The sequence below is a fragment of the Scyliorhinus canicula genome, chromosome 23 (assembly GCF_902713615.1).
Source record: "Scyliorhinus canicula chromosome 23, sScyCan1.1, whole genome shotgun sequence".
Taxonomy (NCBI): domain Eukaryota; kingdom Metazoa; phylum Chordata; class Chondrichthyes; order Carcharhiniformes; family Scyliorhinidae; genus Scyliorhinus; species Scyliorhinus canicula.
In genome coordinates, this window is record NC_052168.1 from 16,947,151 (window position 1) to 16,963,791 (window position 16,641).

Consider the following 16,641-nt stretch of genomic DNA (forward strand, 5'->3'; position numbering starts at 1 on the left):
TACGATTTATTAACACCTCTCTTACATAATCTCTACAGTGCAGGAGACCATTCAGCCCATCGAGTCTGCATGTACCCTCTGAAAGAACACCCTACCTAGGTCCACTCCCCCACCCTATTCCTGTAACTCCAGCTAACCTTTGGGACACAAAGGGGCAATTTAGCATGGCCAATCCAGCTAACCTGCACATCTTTGGGCTGTGGGAGGAAACCAGGGCACCCGGATGAAACCCACGCAGACACGGGGAGGACGTGCAAACTCCGCACAGACAGTGACCCGAGGCCGGAATCGAACCGGGGTCCCCGACGCTGTGAGGTCAACTTTGGCCAGACCAGACGACCCCCGCCCGTGGGAAAGATCTTCCATGGGGGTCACCCCTCGGCATCAACGTTCCTCACCCTTGTGAGGAAGGAGAGACAGGAGCTGCTCAACTTGAGACACGAACAGCCAGGGGATAATCAACACGGGCAGCACGGTAGCATTGTGGATAGCACAATTGCTTCACAGCTCCAGAGTCCCAGGTTCGATTCCGGCTTGGGTCACTGCCTGTGCGGAGTCTGCACATCCTCCCCGTGTGTGCGTGGGTTTCCTCCGGGTGCTCCGGTTTCCTCCCACAGTCCAAAGATGTGCAGGTTAGGCGGATTGGCCATGATAAATTACCCTTAGGTGTCCAAAATTGCCCTTTGTGTTGGGTGGGGTTACTGGGTTATGGGTGGAGGTGTTGACCTTGGGTGGGGTGCTCTTTCCAAGAGCCGGTGCAGACTCGATAGGCCGAATGGCCTGCTTCTGTAAATTCTATGTCTATGTCCAACACAAGTGGTCGCGTTGCTGGATTGATAATCCGGGGAACCCAAATTCAGCAACAAAAGCTGAAAATGCCGGACAATGTCAGCAGGTCTGACAGCGTCTGCGGAGAGAGAACGCTCCACCAGCCTCGAAACATCAGCTCCCTTCTCCGTCCACAAATTCTCCGTATTTGTTTTAAGAAACAAAAGAAAGCTTCTTTCCTGAGGTAACTATTTAGTTTGAGTTCAGATCCGACTCAAAATGGCGGAATCAACAAGGCCTAAAACACATCGAGGCTTAAAATACGCAGACCTTGCACCTCACCCATATCAACTTCTTATTTCAGGTAATTTGCTTTTACCTTAAATGTCAATTCAGCTCCCACCCATCGGACTTGGTGAGAACTCAAATGCAGCTTTAAAAACAAATTTAGAGAAAGAAAAAGGCGGGAGCAGTAAAATGTGATCGGGAGCGGCTGATTTCAATTAAAGCTCAAACTGGTTCACGATCGCCGTTTGGCGGGCAACAAATAACCACGGAAAGGTCAATCCCTTGGTGATTTTGGCAGCATTCATTCCTGCGCACCACCTCATAAGAGTTTCAATTCCTCCACTGACCCAGTTCTTCAGGCTGAGGTTAAACACACACACACACATTGTTACCAAATACAAGCTGCAACGATGGCTCCACTCCCAGCCACCGAGCTGTGAAGAGCAATAATCTGACGACATTCCGTCACCTCGAGGGGAAAGGCCCCCAAAAGCATTCAAATTGCCTCCGTCTACCTCTGGGGGGGGTGGAAATTTGGGACGAGTGCCAGGAAACTGTAAACGTTTCCCTGTCGTGCTCGGCTGGACTATTTACACCCTGGGACGGACTGTTACAGCGTGAATGTTTCTCTGGGAATGTGAAGGATTATCTTCCAGCTCTGCTGCACACAACACCGTCCAGGTCTCAGACGGAATCACGCACACCGTTCGCCAGCCACATCAATCTCACGCCGCCTTTGCCACCTGCGCCAAAGTGGTGGTTGGTCAGGCCGCCATCACGCAAGGCAAACGGACAACTTCTTCTCCTCTGACCGCCAATTTTGCTGCCACGTCACAGAGAGCAAAACAAGGGCGACGCGGTGGCACAGTGGTCAGCACTGCCGCCTCCCCACGCCAGGGACCCGGGTTCAATTCCTGCCTCGGGTGACTGTCTGTGTGGAGTTTGCACGTTCTCCCCGTGCCCGCGTGGGTTTCCTCCGGGTGCCACAAGAGTCGCATGTACAGCACAGAAAAGGCCCCTCGGCCCATCGCGTCTGCGCCAACAATGCCTACATCTAATCCCGCGCTAATCCCACTCACCGGCACTTGTTCCAGCTCCTTGAATTCGACAGTGTTTGAAGAGCTTATCCAAGTTCTGTTTAAAGGTTGGTTGGTTTCCAGCCCCCACTATCGTCCCAGGCAGCGCATTCCAGATTCCCACCGCCCTGAGTGGAAAAAGCCTTTCCTCAGAATCTCCTGCCCCTCACCCTAAAACTATGACCCCGTGTGAATGACCCCCTCAACCAAGGGGAACAGCTGCTTCCTATTGACCCTGTCCGAAACCCCTCAATCTTATACACCTCAATCATTCCCCACCTCAGCCCTGGCAGGCTGCTCTTTCAGAGGGTGGGCGCAAACTCATAGAATTTACAGTGCAGAAGGAGGCCATTCGGCCCATCGAGTCTGCACCGGCTCTTGGAAAGAGCACCCTACCCAAGGTCAACACCTCCACCCTATCCCCATAACCCGGTAATCCCACCCAACACTAAGAGCAATTTTGGACACTAAGGGGCAATTTATCATGGCCGATCCACCTAACCTGCACATCTTTGGACTGTGGGAGGAAACCGGAGCACCCGGAGGAAACCCACGCACACACGGGGAGGATGTGCAGACTCCGCACAGACAGTGACCCAAGCCGGAATCGAACCTGGGACCCTGGAGCTGTGAAGCGATTGTGCTATCCACAAGGTTACCACGCTGCCCTTAACTCGATGGGCTGAGTGGCCTCTTTCTGCACTGTAGAAATTCCATGATTATACGATTGCTTATTTATAACAGTGGATTTCATAAAAGTGAGGAACGTTGGGAAATGGGATTTTTCCTGCTTTTTTGCTCCGCAGACGACCCCCCCCCACCCCCCCCCCCCCCCCCCCCCCCCCCAATGTCAATATTTATTTTCACAGTTTCACTCTAGTAAGCGCACCAGATATATGCAGTGGATTATGTCCACCGACAGACCCAGACCCAAGTGACTATTCTATAAAGGTATGTGCCTAGTTAGTGAGCATCAGCATGGGCAACGCCATAACAGCGCCCCCTTGTGATTATCGAGCAGGAGCCGGGATCACGGGAAAAGCAATCCCGGCAGATTCCGTGAACCACAACAATTTGGGTTCTAGGATTGAAATAAACCCAAGGAGCCCTTTCCGGGAACAAAAACCCAGGAACGCCCGATCGTTATGACTCGGTGACAGCATCAGACTGGGGGAGGTGGTGACATGGTAATAATGTCACTGGACTAGTAACCCAGAGACCCAGGGTAAAGCTCTGCGGACCCGGGTTCAAATCCCACCACGGCAGGTGGTGAAATCTGAGTTCAATACAAAGTCTGGAATTAAGAATCTAATGGTGACCATGGATCCATTGTCGGAAAAAACCCATCTGGTTCACTAATGTCCTTTAGGGAGGGAAATCTGCCGTCCTGACCCGGTCTGGCCTACACGTGACTCCAGGCCCTCAGCAATGTGGTCGACTCTTAACTGCCCCCTCTGAAATGGCCAAGCAAGCTCCTCAATTCAAGGGCAATTAGGGACGGGTAACAAATTCTGGCCCATCTGCCTACATCCACGTCCCATGAACAATTTTATTTATTTATTTTTTAATGGTTCATTCTGGGAGATAGGGCTGGAGAAGATTACGAGATCGTACAGAGGATATGATAATTTATCAAACGTTGGCAGAGAGGGGCCGGGCCTGAATTCCAGCCGAGCTACGTCGAGTGGGCTGCGGTTGGTGTAGGGTAGATCTGGAGAACGAAGCAAAGGGAGAAGTGATGGCTGAAGGGGGTATGACCCCCTTTTAAGATTACTGCCATGTCATCATGGATTATGGGACAGATCAGTGCGTCACCAAATTAGCATCAGGTCAGAGGCCCATCGAGAAACTAGTGGGATAAGAGGACACGTGGTTGGGACAAAAGTGCTCCTTTCACGGTGGCAAAATATTGGATCCATCCCCTGGGGTCAGGGGAGGTCAAAGGGGACAGCAAACAGAGGTCAACGGAAAAGTTGGACCCGTGGTTATTCGGCACACAGGCCATTGGGATAATGTGATAGTTGAACTTGACAGCCGCTGGGTTTCGGGTTAAGCTTAAAAGTGCCAAATCATCTCTCTCTCAGGCTGCACGATGCCCGCAAAGCTGCAAGGCAAACAACTGCTCTCAAGTGAATTCATATCAATTCTCACACATCGGTGATGCCATGAGTTCCTGGAACTCGAGACTTGTTTACTTTGCGAGTGCAATTCATGGAACGAGAACGAGCCCCCCCAGTGTTTGATCTTGGCTGTGCCCCCTGCGGTTCGAGATCATCTGCCAGCCCCGAGGGTTTTTATCCCTGATCGGTTGGAGCCATGCGAAGGGATACAACAATTAGCTCTAGCTCCCTGTGCGGAGAGAGGGGGATCAGTCAAAATTCCCTGGGCTCCCTTACTCAAAGTTCCTTCTGGGCAAGCAGTTACGCCAACCTCCTGGCCGTGTGTCAAGCAGCCTGGGTACAAATACCATGCAGCATCGCACATGAATCATAGAATCTACAGTGCAGAAGGAGGCCATTCAGCCCATCGAGTCTGCACCGGCCCTTGGAAAGAGCACCCTACTTAAGCCCACACGTCCACCCTATCCCCATAATCCAGTAACCCCGCCCAATCTTTTTTTTTTTGGACACGATGGGCAATTTAGCATGCCCAATCGCCTAACCTGCACATCTTTGGACTGAGGGAGGAAACCGGAGCACCCGGAGGAAACCCACGCACACACGGGGAGGACGTGCAGACTCCGCACAGGCAGTGAACCAAGCCGGGAATCGAACCTGGGACCCTGTAGCTGTGAAGCAACAGTGCGAACCACTGGGCTACCACGCCGCAGTTGGAAAGTACTCTGGGGCTACCTGGAGGCCAGTGCAGGACAACACCTCCAGGAGGATGAAAAATCACCAGAGTCAGGGAGCCACACAGCCCAGGTACCCGATCGGAGATAAACATGGGAGCAAAGATTCCTAGAATATAATCCCGATCAAAATAAACCGGGGATCACTTTGAATTTGGATGTAAAGTGGCTGAGGTTGTACACATCCCGGTTTTCACTTCTATTGAAGGCTGATCCATTCGCCAACAGTATGTGGCTTTGAACACACGTAACAAAGGAAAATCCTGTTTCATCACTGCGAGAGGAGTTAATTACTTTTGTCTGAAAGAAAATGACTCTTACATCCCAAGCAAACTCTGGCATTACTGATTCAAACCAGCACAAAGCCCAGGGTTTATTAAAGAATTTACAGTGCAGAAGGAGGCCATTCGGCCCATCGAGTCTGCATCAACCCTTGGACAGAGCACCCCACTTACGCCCGTGCTTCCACCCTACCCCCGTAACCCAGTAGCCCCACCTAAACTTTTTGGACACTAGGGGCAGGCAAGTTATCATAGCCAATCCACCTAACCTGCACATCTTTGGACTGTGGGAGGAAACCGGAGCACCCGGAGGAAACCCACGCAGACACGGGGAGAACGTGCAGACTCCGCACAGACAGTGACCCAAGCCGCAAAACGCACCAGGGACCCTGGAGCTGTGAAGCAACTGTGCTAATCACTGTGCTACCGTGCTGCCCTCAAGGTACAAGGATCGATTCCTCGCTTAAAACAGAGATAGAAGAATGGCAGTAACTGGGGACGCACTAAACATTATCTCACCCTTCTAAATTTCTTCCGGTGGCTCTTCAAATCTATTAGTGACTGGAATTCTGCCAGTCCACTCACCCCCTCCCCTCTCCTTGTCAGCTCTTTCTAAAAAAAGGTTTAAGATATAGAGTTTTGCCTCAAGATGCCCAGATCCTAACGATTCACAGAGGCAACCGACATCTGTGTGTTTGACACCAAGTGTCTTTTTGTCCCAGGGGCTGGTCAGTATTAACGAGGATCTGGCAGCACTTTCTGGGGATCCAGGAATGGTGGCACGCTAGCACAGTGGTTAGCACTGTTGCTTCACAGCGCCAGGGAACCTAGGTTCGATTCCTGGCTTGGGTCACTGTCTGTGTGGAGTCTGGACGTTCTCCCCGTGTCTGCGTGGGTTTCCTCCGGGTGCTCCGGTTTCCTCCCACAAATCCCAAAAGACGTGCTTGTCAGGTGAATTGGACATTCTGAATTCTCCCTCTGTGTACCCAAACAGGTGCCAGAATGTGGCGACTAGGGGATTTTCACAGTAACTTCATTGCAGTATTAAGTAAGCCTACTTGTGACAATAATAATGATTATTTTAAAACAAATTGTGTTTTTTGTTAATTCATTGATGGGATGTGGGCATTGCTGGCTGTGCCAGCATTCATTGCCCATCCCCAATTGCCCTTGAGGGGGCAGTTAAGAGTCAACCACATTGCCGTGGGTCTGGAGTCACATGTAGGCCAGACCGGGTAAGGACGGCAGATTTCCTTCCCCAAAGGGACATTTGTGAACCAGATGGGTTTTTACAACAATTGACAATGATTTCAAGGTCATCATTAGACTTTTAATTCCAGACTTTTATCATTCAAATTCCACCATCTGCCGTGGTGGGATTTGAACCTAGGATTCAAGAGCAATATCCTGGGTCTCTGGGTTACTAATCCAGTGACAATACCACGACGCCACTGCCTCCACAGAATCCTCAGGTGCAGGGGGCAGCCATTCGGCCCATCGAGACTGCACCGACCCTCAAAAGGAACATCCACGTGCCCCCCCCCCCCCCCCCCCCCCCCCCCCCCCCGTAACCCCACCTAATCTCCTCTAAATAGATTCCTGCTTCGGACAAATAGTTTTCATTCGCACATACAAAATAGTCTTCACAGCACCACGGGATGTGAAAGCTGACAAGGGGAGGCAGACGATACAAGAGCAAAGAGGTTAAGATGAACCTACAGCCTCCGTTGGGGTACTGCATCCAATTCTGGCCACTCTGAGTGACGTGAAGACCTTTAAAGAGGGACGGTAAAGATTAACGAGGAGAGGTTTCAGGGTTGGGGGATTTCAGCCACGTGGAGAGATTAGAGAAGCGGGGAAAGTTTTCCTTGAAGGAGAAGGTTGAGAGGAGCTTTGAGCAAGGTGTTCAAAGCCCTGCAGAATCTCACGGGTCAGCACGGTGGCGCAGTGGGTTAGCCCTGCAGCCTCACGGCGCCGAGGTCCCAGGTTCGATCCCGGCTCTGGGTCACTGTCCATGAGGCGTGTGCACATTCTCCCCGTGTCTGCGTGGGTTTCACCCCCACAACCCAAAGATGTGCAGGCGAGGTGGATTGACCATGCTAAATTGCCCCTTAATTGGGGAAAAAGTGAATTGGGTACTCTAAATTTCTAGAATCTCTAGGATTGGGAGAAGGGTTGAGAACAGTCCCAAAAAGGAGAAACGATCCTATTTCCCAGTTTTAAAACTGTTGCTCCATTTTAAGGTATACAAGGTATTCTGATGTCCCATTATTCTTGGGTGCTTTTCCTTCTGGGTCAGGATTTAAGGTGCATGACAAAAGAACCAAAAGGTGAGGAGACTGGGGGGGCATGAGTGGAATTCCCAGCCCCAGAGGGTGGGGGAGGGGCAGGTTCGATCATCATTTTTGAGGGTATTGGTTCAGTACCGAAATAGGAAGAATATAAAACCGCGTGCGTGTGGGGAAATCCGGGACTGTGCCTAACTCAGTTGGCCTAGCAGAGCAGCCATCATCCGCATGATGGGCCGAAAGGCCTCATTCCTTGCTGGAATCATTCTCCGAAAATGGTGGAAATACAAAGAATACGGGTTTGATTCCCGTCTCCACTGTCTGTGTGGAGTTTGTACGCTCTCCTCGTGTCTCCAGGAGCCGCCCCAGTTTCCTCCCACAATCCAAAGATGTGCGGGTTAGGGGTGGATTGGCCATGCTAAAATTGCCCGTCAAGCGTCCAAACACATGTAGGTTCGGTGCGGTTAGAGGGCGGGTGAGTGAGCCGTGGTAGGATGCTCTTTCAGAGGGTCGGTATAGACATGATGTGCCAAATGGCTGCCTTCTGTGGGGATTCTATGAAAACATTCTATGAAATGCATGTCAGTGTCTACAAAAACAGGAAGGAGGGGTTAACATTTCGGTGGGAGACCCTTTGCCAGAGTTAGAGACTGGAAGGTTAAACTGGACAATGAGGATTCACATATCTTCAAGTTCTGAAGGAGACTACAACAGCACGGTAGCACGGTGGTTAGCATAAATGCTTCACAGCTCCAGGGTCCCAGGTTCGAATCCCGGCTGGGTCACTGTCTGTGCGGAGTCTGCACGTCCTCCCCGTGTGTGCGTGGGTTTCCTCCGGGTGCTCCGGTTTCCTCCCACAGTCCAAAGATGTGCGGGTTAGGTGGATTGGCCATGCTAAATTGCCTGTAGTGTCCTAATAGTAAGGTTAAGGGGGCAGTTGTTGGGTTACGGGTATAGGGTGGATATGTGGGTTTGAGTAGGGTGATCATTGCTCGGCACAACATCGAGGGCCGAAGGGCCTGTACTGTTCTATGTTCTATGTGAAGAGTCATGGAAAACGTCTCTACTGCCTACAGTCTCTAACTTCCACACACCCCAGAATTATCTGGGGGGTTTTTTCACTTCTCCGTTTATATTTATTTAACATGTACAAATACATTAACCTGTCCTCTTTATTTCAGGATGCTAAATTGCTGCAGCCAGTATTTGAAGTTTAATCTCCTCATCTGCTCTACCGCACATACAATAGAACATTTTCCCTGGGACTTGTCAAAATAATTAGAGGCTCCTTTAGTTCTGTCTGCTTCATCTAAATAATCAGTTAAATCATCAGTCAGATCATAGCAATTGAAACGGTACCTCTAGTGCACATGAGGTTCCAAGTCTTTCTTTACCAGCCCTGAGCTTTAATGCAAAGGAGGAAAAAAGTATGCGCACCAAATTAAATTCTAGAATTGTTTCACCCTTGTCTAATGTCAGAAACTATGGATAATTCGCAAGAAATGAGTTTGAACTCACACCAGCATATAAAGTTAAAAGCCTTTTTTAAAAAAAACAAAAATGTTTAAACAAAGCAGTTTAACGAAAACGTATTTTAAAGTTTTTTTTAAAGTTTTATAAAAGTTTTTTTTCACCCAAAATAAGTTAACAAAAAGTTTTTTAACCCCTAAAAAAGTTAACAAAAAGTTTTTGAACCCCAAAAAAGTTGAGCTTTTTTTAAACCTAAAAAAGTATTTTTTCAAACAAAGTTTTAACAAAAAGATTTTAACCCAAATAAAGTTTTAACAAAAAGTTTTTTAACCCAAAAAAAGTACTTTTTTCTAACCCAAAAAAGGTTTTCACAGAAAGCTTTTTTAACCCCAAAACGTTTTTTCTAAACAAAACGTTTTTCCAAACAAAGGAATTTTTTAAACAAAAAAAGTTTTTTTTTCCCCCCAATTTTTTTGACGTGTCTGTTTAATTTAAGAGAAGTTTACTCACCCCACTCATGAACTCATGTTGCTCCTTTCTCACACCCCGTCTAGGTTCAGTGCACCAACATGAGAAAAGTTAGATATGGAGGGGGGGTCATTGGAGTGCTGGAAGAGTTGTCTGCACTGCCACCGCGGGGAGTCGAACCTGCAATCGCTTTGTGGCGGTGTTGGAGACGCGCTGGGTTGGCGGAGCATTGCCTCTTGTGTGTGCCCGGCTGGGAGTGCTGGAGCCCGGGCGGTGGGGCTGGGCTGAGCCCAGCAAGTGGGGTGGGGGGCGGGGGAGGGAGGTCGGCCTCTGCGCTCCCCACCCACATTGTGTCAGCCTCTGGTGCACCTCCCCCTCCACTTTGAGCTCTCCCTCATTTCACAGAACCCCGGCCAGCGCCGGGTCTTTCCAGGAAATTTCAACCAGGGTTTCACTTTCATGCGCGTCACTCAGTGTGTGCACAAAATTAACCCTTCAACCCGCGGAGGATTCCTGCACCGAGTGTCTGCGATGAGAACGGTTGTGTGAAATGAACCTGCTTAATTCGGAAATGAAAGGTCCCACAGATCTTTGTGTATCACCAAGGGGCCGATTTCCAGGCTATGTCTGGAGGATCCATGGCATTTTATGTGGGAAAAATCGGCGAGGCCCCAGCACTGATCCTCCGCCCGGTTGGGGGCTAGCCGCCGCCGCCACGTAAAACACACGGCATTCCCGATATAAACGCCTGGAGATTTGCCGGGTCCGTGGCCGCGCATGAGCACGGCAACGACATGCAGCGGTCTCGCTGTACAACATGGCGCCCACCGCGCGCAGACCCATCCTGCCAGATAGTTTCCCCAGGCCATCCCCCCACCAGTTCCCCCCCCCCCCCCCCCAGGCCTCACCGAAGCCCCCCCCCCCCCCCAGCCCCGGCCAGCAGCATAGCTCCCGCCCGACTGTGGGCGGCGCTGGATGCAGTCCGCTGCCACCACGCTGTGTTCCCGCACGGCTGAGACCATGAGTCAACCGCGCCGTCGGGAACTCGGCCCATCGGGGGCGGAGCATCGGGGGGGAGGGCCTTCGGGTGACATCCTGAGGCCGTCCCAACGGCGTGCGGCACGCTCCTCGATGGCGCCATTTTGGAGGGGGCGGAGCATCCTAAAACATGCGCCACCCCCCCTGATCCCATCGTAAAAAGCGATTCTCCGCCCGATCGGCAATTATTTGGGATGGGGGGGGCAGGGAGAATTTGTTGCCATCCCTAATTGCCCTTGGCTTGGTTTGCACGCGCAGGGTACAAACAACAATAAAAGCTGTTGACATCGGCAGAATCTGAAAATCCCGCTGCGGAGCCGGCGGCCAATAGCGAGCCTACCTCTGCCGCTGCAGAACGCACCACGGGGCTGGTTGGGGGCGACGTGGGGAATCCCGCCCAGTTTCTTCCTAGAGAGGACTTTTGAGAGTCAACCCACAATTGCTGTGGGTCTGGAATCACATGTAGGCCAGACCGGGTAACTATAGCAAATGTCCCTCCCCTAAAGAGACAGTAGTGAACCAGATGGGTTTTTACAACAATCGGTGATAGTTTAGTGGGCGCCATTACTGAGCCTAGTTTTATATTCCAGATTTGTGAATTGAATTTAAATTCCACTCGCTGCCGTGGTGGGATTTGAACCCGGATCTCCGGAGCATCAATAGCTACACCGACATCTCCCCGGTATGTAGAACTCCAATATGTAAAAGCCAGGTGTGTAGAGCTCCAGCGGTATGGTGGCACAGTGATTAGTGCTGCTCCTTCGCAGCTCCAGGGACCCGGGTTCGATTCCGGCCTCGGGCGACTGTCTGCGTAGAGTTTGCACGTCTTCCCCCCCCCCCCCCCCCCCCCCGTGTCTGCGTGGGTTCCCTCTGGCTGCTCCGGTTTCCTCCCACAGTCCAAAGATGTGCATGTTAGGTGCATTGTCCATGCTAAACATTGCCCCTGGGTGTCAATGTGCAGGGTTACAGGGATAGGGCGCAAACTCGATGGGCCGAATGGCCTCCTTCTGCACTGTAAGGATTCTGTGAAATACTGGTGCCACCGTTGTTGATTAGTTTTCCTGGGATTTGGCAATCTCAAACTGGGCTTTTTTCCCATATCTTCTACACTTTAAGAGGTTGAAATTAATTTCAGGCACTGACACACAATGGGCGATAGCAGCTGGGCCTCCTATTGGACACAGCGCCCGATATTTATCAAAACAAAAATTGCTGGCACAACTCAGCATTCCTGGCAGCATTGCTTGGGAGGGAAGCTGAGTTATTGTTTTGAGTCCAATAAGATTCCTTTTCAGAACTGACAGTGATTTCCAATCCACCCCGGACCTAATTTGATCCTCTTTAAACTCTCTTCGACCTCAAGGATTACTCTCTGATCTGGAGATTCTCAGGCAGCATTCCCACCGCACTCCACGGCCATGCCAAGCAGCCGAACCTCTCTCTTGGAAAATCTCCCCCCTCGTAAACCTGCTTCTATTTTGTCCAGGATGACATTTTATTTGTCATCTCCTCTCCTCCGATTGGCTTGGGACCGACACCCGCGACTCATTCATTCCACCACAAACATCATGGACACAAACACCGATTTCTTGCATTGTTAGCTTACCTCACACTCATCTCTGCATCGCAGACCTATAACTTTTTAAGAAATGAATGTCCAATTAAAAGCTGAAGGAACAGCAAATCAAGATTTAAGTTTTAACACTTTTACTGTAACAAATGACTAAAAAGTACTCGGCTGAACACTATTTTCTTTTTATAGGTAGCTTATTCTTTAAACTACAGAGAGGAACATTTGCCTTTTCTATCTTTCACCCACTGCACTCTCCATGGAATTGTAATCCTTATAGCCAAGAATCCACGGTTGCTCCCAGCTTCTAACAGGTTTCCATATCCCCTTGACCATCACCAGGCACTTTCTTCAGCTCTTGGATAGTTCTTCAATCCATCACCAGCAGTAAATCCTGATATTGTGACTCTTCTCCCCCCAGCCCATGACAGGAGAACCTCCTGAAATCCAGAAATCCATAGAAAAGCACAGGATGTGCCTCTTTAACTAGAGACTGTTTCCCATCCCCACCCTGTATCCTACTGTGGTAGCCCACAAAGTCAAGCAGACTTTTCTCCCAGCTTACTGCTGTTGTCTGTGATATTGATTGATTTTGTAGGGAAGCCTGTAACCTGATCTCAAAAATGGCTCCCTCTTCCCCACAGCAATGTGAAACACATTAGCCCTGCTTCCAGGTAGAAATTGTTAATGAGCTATCCTTGATCCCAACTAGCAATAATTAGTTTTATCCCAAACCAAAATGGATAGTTTACAACACAAAGTCTAAAGCCGTCTGCGGTAAGAAATTTCACAGATTCCACAGACTCACTAACCTCTGGGAGAAGCAGTTCGTCCTTTTCTCTATCTTAAATGGGTGACCCCTTACTCTGAGATTATGTCCTCTGGTCCTAGACTCTCACACAATGATAAACAATCTATCGGCATCTATCCTGTCAAGCCCCCTGAGAATCCTATATGACTCAATTAGGTCACCTCTCATTCTTCTATACTTCAACAAGTACAGGCCCAACCTACACAACCTCTCCTCATCAGAAAATTGGATCTGATTGGATTGGATTTGTTTATTGTCACGTGTACCGAGGTACAGTGAAAAGTATTTTTCTTCAAGCAGCTCAACAGATCATTCAGTACATGGAAGAAAAGGGAATTAAACAAAATTCAAGAAAATACATGAGAATACATGAGAATACATAATAGGGCAACACAAGCTATACAATGTAACTACATAAGCATTGGCATCGGTTGAAGCATACAGGGTGTAGTGTTAATGAGGTCAGTCAATAAGAGGGTCATTTAGGAGTCTGGTGACAGTGGGGAAGAAGTTCAATCCCTCCATACCCAGGATAAACCTAGTGAACCTTCCCTGGACTGCCTCCAATGGCGGTATATCTTTCTTTTTGGTTCCCTTTTGAATTAGTCTGTGAGCACCTCTGTCCCGGGCGATAATATTTGCCCTCCATTGTCTTTCATAGCTGCAGCTTTTTGGTGTCTAAATCATCAAAAGAAAAATGGTTCAGCTGGGCAAACATCCGGGTTGTCTTCCTCCTGTTTAAATGCAGGATTATGGTTCTCCTCTGCTGATCTGGGAATCTTGTTGAGATTGTGTTTATACTCTAACAAAAATTCTTGATATTCTTTTAGAATGATCTCTCATCGTTTCCTGCGCTCTCCCAGTTTTTATTTCTTAAATCTTCCCGTGCAGTACGAGCTCTTTCTGAGCAAGTAGCACAGCTTCTTCATTTTGGAAGTCAGCACTTTAATGTGGCCTCGTAAATCCATTGCACGGGCGTTCGCTATAAAACAAATCCTTTCACTTCTGTTGGATTCAGCAATTATAGAAGGGGGTCCTTTAAAATATTAGCTAACATGATTCTTGAAAATTACTGCATTTGTAGAAATATGTGTACGTTATAATTGTTTGAATACTGTCCATGGCTGTCTCAAATGTTGCAAATAATGTTCTACAAGTTCTGCTATGATCTGAAATGAAAAGTACATTCAGCAAGATTGAAACAATATCATAGCTGAGACCAGACGTGACAGAGGGAGTTTGAACGTGGGACAAAAGTCATGGGGCAGTTAATTAATTTGGGGTAATTGATTAATGTCTTACAAACCAATCGCCTGTTAAGTGACTGACACTTTCCTGAACGAATCAAGGGGGTCTCAGATGAGAATTAGAACCAATGTAAACTAAGTAAGGGGCTAAACCCAGATAAGGATTCCCTTAAGAATGTGATCCGTCTAACCGATTAAAAATTATTATAGCCACCGGGGAATAAACATTTCAACAAAGGCCTTTGTTGAAATGACTTTTATTTTGTAAATCTGAAGTCACTTTTATAGAACATAGAACAGTACAGCACAGAACAGACCCTTCAGCCCTCGATGTTGTGCCGAACAATGATCACCCTACTCAAACCCACGTATCCACCCTATACCCGTAACCCAACAACCCCCCCCCCCCCCAACCTTACTTTTTAGGACACTACGGGCAATTTAGCATGGCCAATCCACCTAACCCGCACATCTTTGGACTGTGGGAGGAAACCGGAGCACCCGGAGGAAACCCACGCACACACGGGGAGGACGTGCAGACTCCACACAGACAGTGACCCAGCCGGGAATCGAACCTGGGACACTGGAGCTGTGAAGCATTTATGCTAACCACCATGCTACCGTGCTGCCCTAGTTTCTGTTTATACTTGTTGGCGCTTCAAGGACATTTCGAGAGACATGGAAAAGTATTTTCCCATTATTTTCGTGTGAATGTACCAAAACTTGTTTTTAAGAAATAAACTTGCTTGTATTCATTCAACTGAACTGACTTATCTATGTGCAAGAGATAAGACAAATCTTACTACTTCCAAGTTCTCTTTTCTCTGGCGGTCCGCTGCTCTATTCTATTTTATGAAATGAAAAAATGAAAATCGCTTATTGTCACAAGTAGGCTTCAAATGAAGTTACTGTTGAAAGCCCCTAGTCGCAACATTCCGGCACCTGTTCGGGGAGGCCGGTACAGTTGTCTAAATTTCTTGTGACCAATGTAACTTTGTGGCAATTTTATTCAATGGAAGCTAAATATGTTTCAGATCCTTCCTCGCCAAAGCTAGGCACTGGGTAAATATTCCTTGAGAAATGAAGACCAGGAGTTAAATCTTCATTTCAAGATTACCTTTAAATTCCAAATTTGTTAATTGAATTCAAATTTCAACATCATCCACGATGGGATTCGAATCCTTGTCCCCAGTGTTATGGGCCAGGGTTTCGAGAACCCCAAAGTGTATCATGGAGTTTACTGGACCCACAACTTTTAATAGATTTTGGTATGGGGAGCACACGGCCCACTCTACAGGTGTGGTACAGCAGAAATGGAAAAGTATTTTTAAAGAAAAACAATGTTTATTTTATGAACTCAAGTTAACCTTTTTGAAACATACAGTGAACATCTTAGCAATCATCAATTCAAATACAACCCCCCAAAGAATACAACACTAAGTAATCCTTAATAACTTCCCAAACAACATCCAGAAGCCAAAAGAAACACCTTTTAACAGAAGCACATCAGGTTTACATTCACTACTGAGAACATTTATAATTCTGAATTCACCAAATGATCAAGAGATAGTCTTTTCATGGCAGAGAGATTAACAGTACACCTGCCTTGTCTGGCTTCAGCTCCAACACTGAAAACGAAACTAAAACACAGCCTGCAGCAAACAGCCTAAAACGAAAGTAAAAAGCTGACAGACAGCCCAACTCCACCCACACTCTGATATCACTGGTAAACACCCATTTCTTAAAGGTACATTGCTTAAACACCCATTTCTTAAAGGTACACTCACATGACACCAGGGCATTAGCCCAGACCTCAGGGTTGGTATTTATCTGGGATTATCACTGCACACCCAAGGTGTTCCTGTGGGTCCATTTACTCTTACTATCAAATGCTAGCTGGTCACTCAGGGAGAACAAGGGGTTGCCTAGCTGCATGAATGAATGAGCTGCAGTGCTGTAGTGGTATTGCCACTGGACTAGTAATCATCCCAAAAATAAATGGATAGTTTGCAGCACAAATGTTTGCAACCTGAAACCTTCAACACCTTTCTGGGGCTTTGGGAGACTCGTAGCCGCAGTCAAATCAGAGACTGCTGCCATTGTCTCCAAGTGTAAAAACCTTGCACCTTCTTCTCAGTAAAACAATCTAAGCCCCCCTTTGATCTCAGTAAAGCCGCCTAACTTGCTGTCAGACAGACCACAGACCGACTCCATTTGCTCGAAACTTAAAGGCAAAGTCCCAAAAACAATAATCTTATAAACCTCAAAATTGCAACTCCCCCCATCCAAATAATGAAAAGCCATCAGCACAATGGTTAGTTTTCATGAACAGTAGCCAAAATATTACAACTTATAATATTTTATACACTTAACAACGAACTTACACTTAACTTACTACATACAGTATAAGTAACGTCCTCCTCCCCCACCCCTCCCACCCACCACCACCAAATACAGCCATTCTCCATCAAATAGTCCATCTTGA

General features: G+C 48.2%; 1 protein-coding gene across 2 annotated transcripts in view; it reads right to left on the minus strand.

The window, feature by feature from the left end:
• Nucleotides 1–9,807, minus strand: part of LOC119956521 (suppressor of cytokine signaling 1-like) — a 61,311-nt gene extending 51,504 nt beyond the window's left edge. Inside the window, exon 1 of one of the 2 annotated variants that reach the window (XM_038783806.1) lies at nucleotides 9,533–9,807. The gene's annotated coding sequence lies outside the window, so the exon portion shown is untranslated. The remainder of the gene's footprint in view (nucleotides 1–9,532) is intronic. The other variant, XM_038783804.1, reaches the window with a different exon arrangement.
• Nucleotides 9,808–16,641: the final 6,834 nt, after the last annotated feature.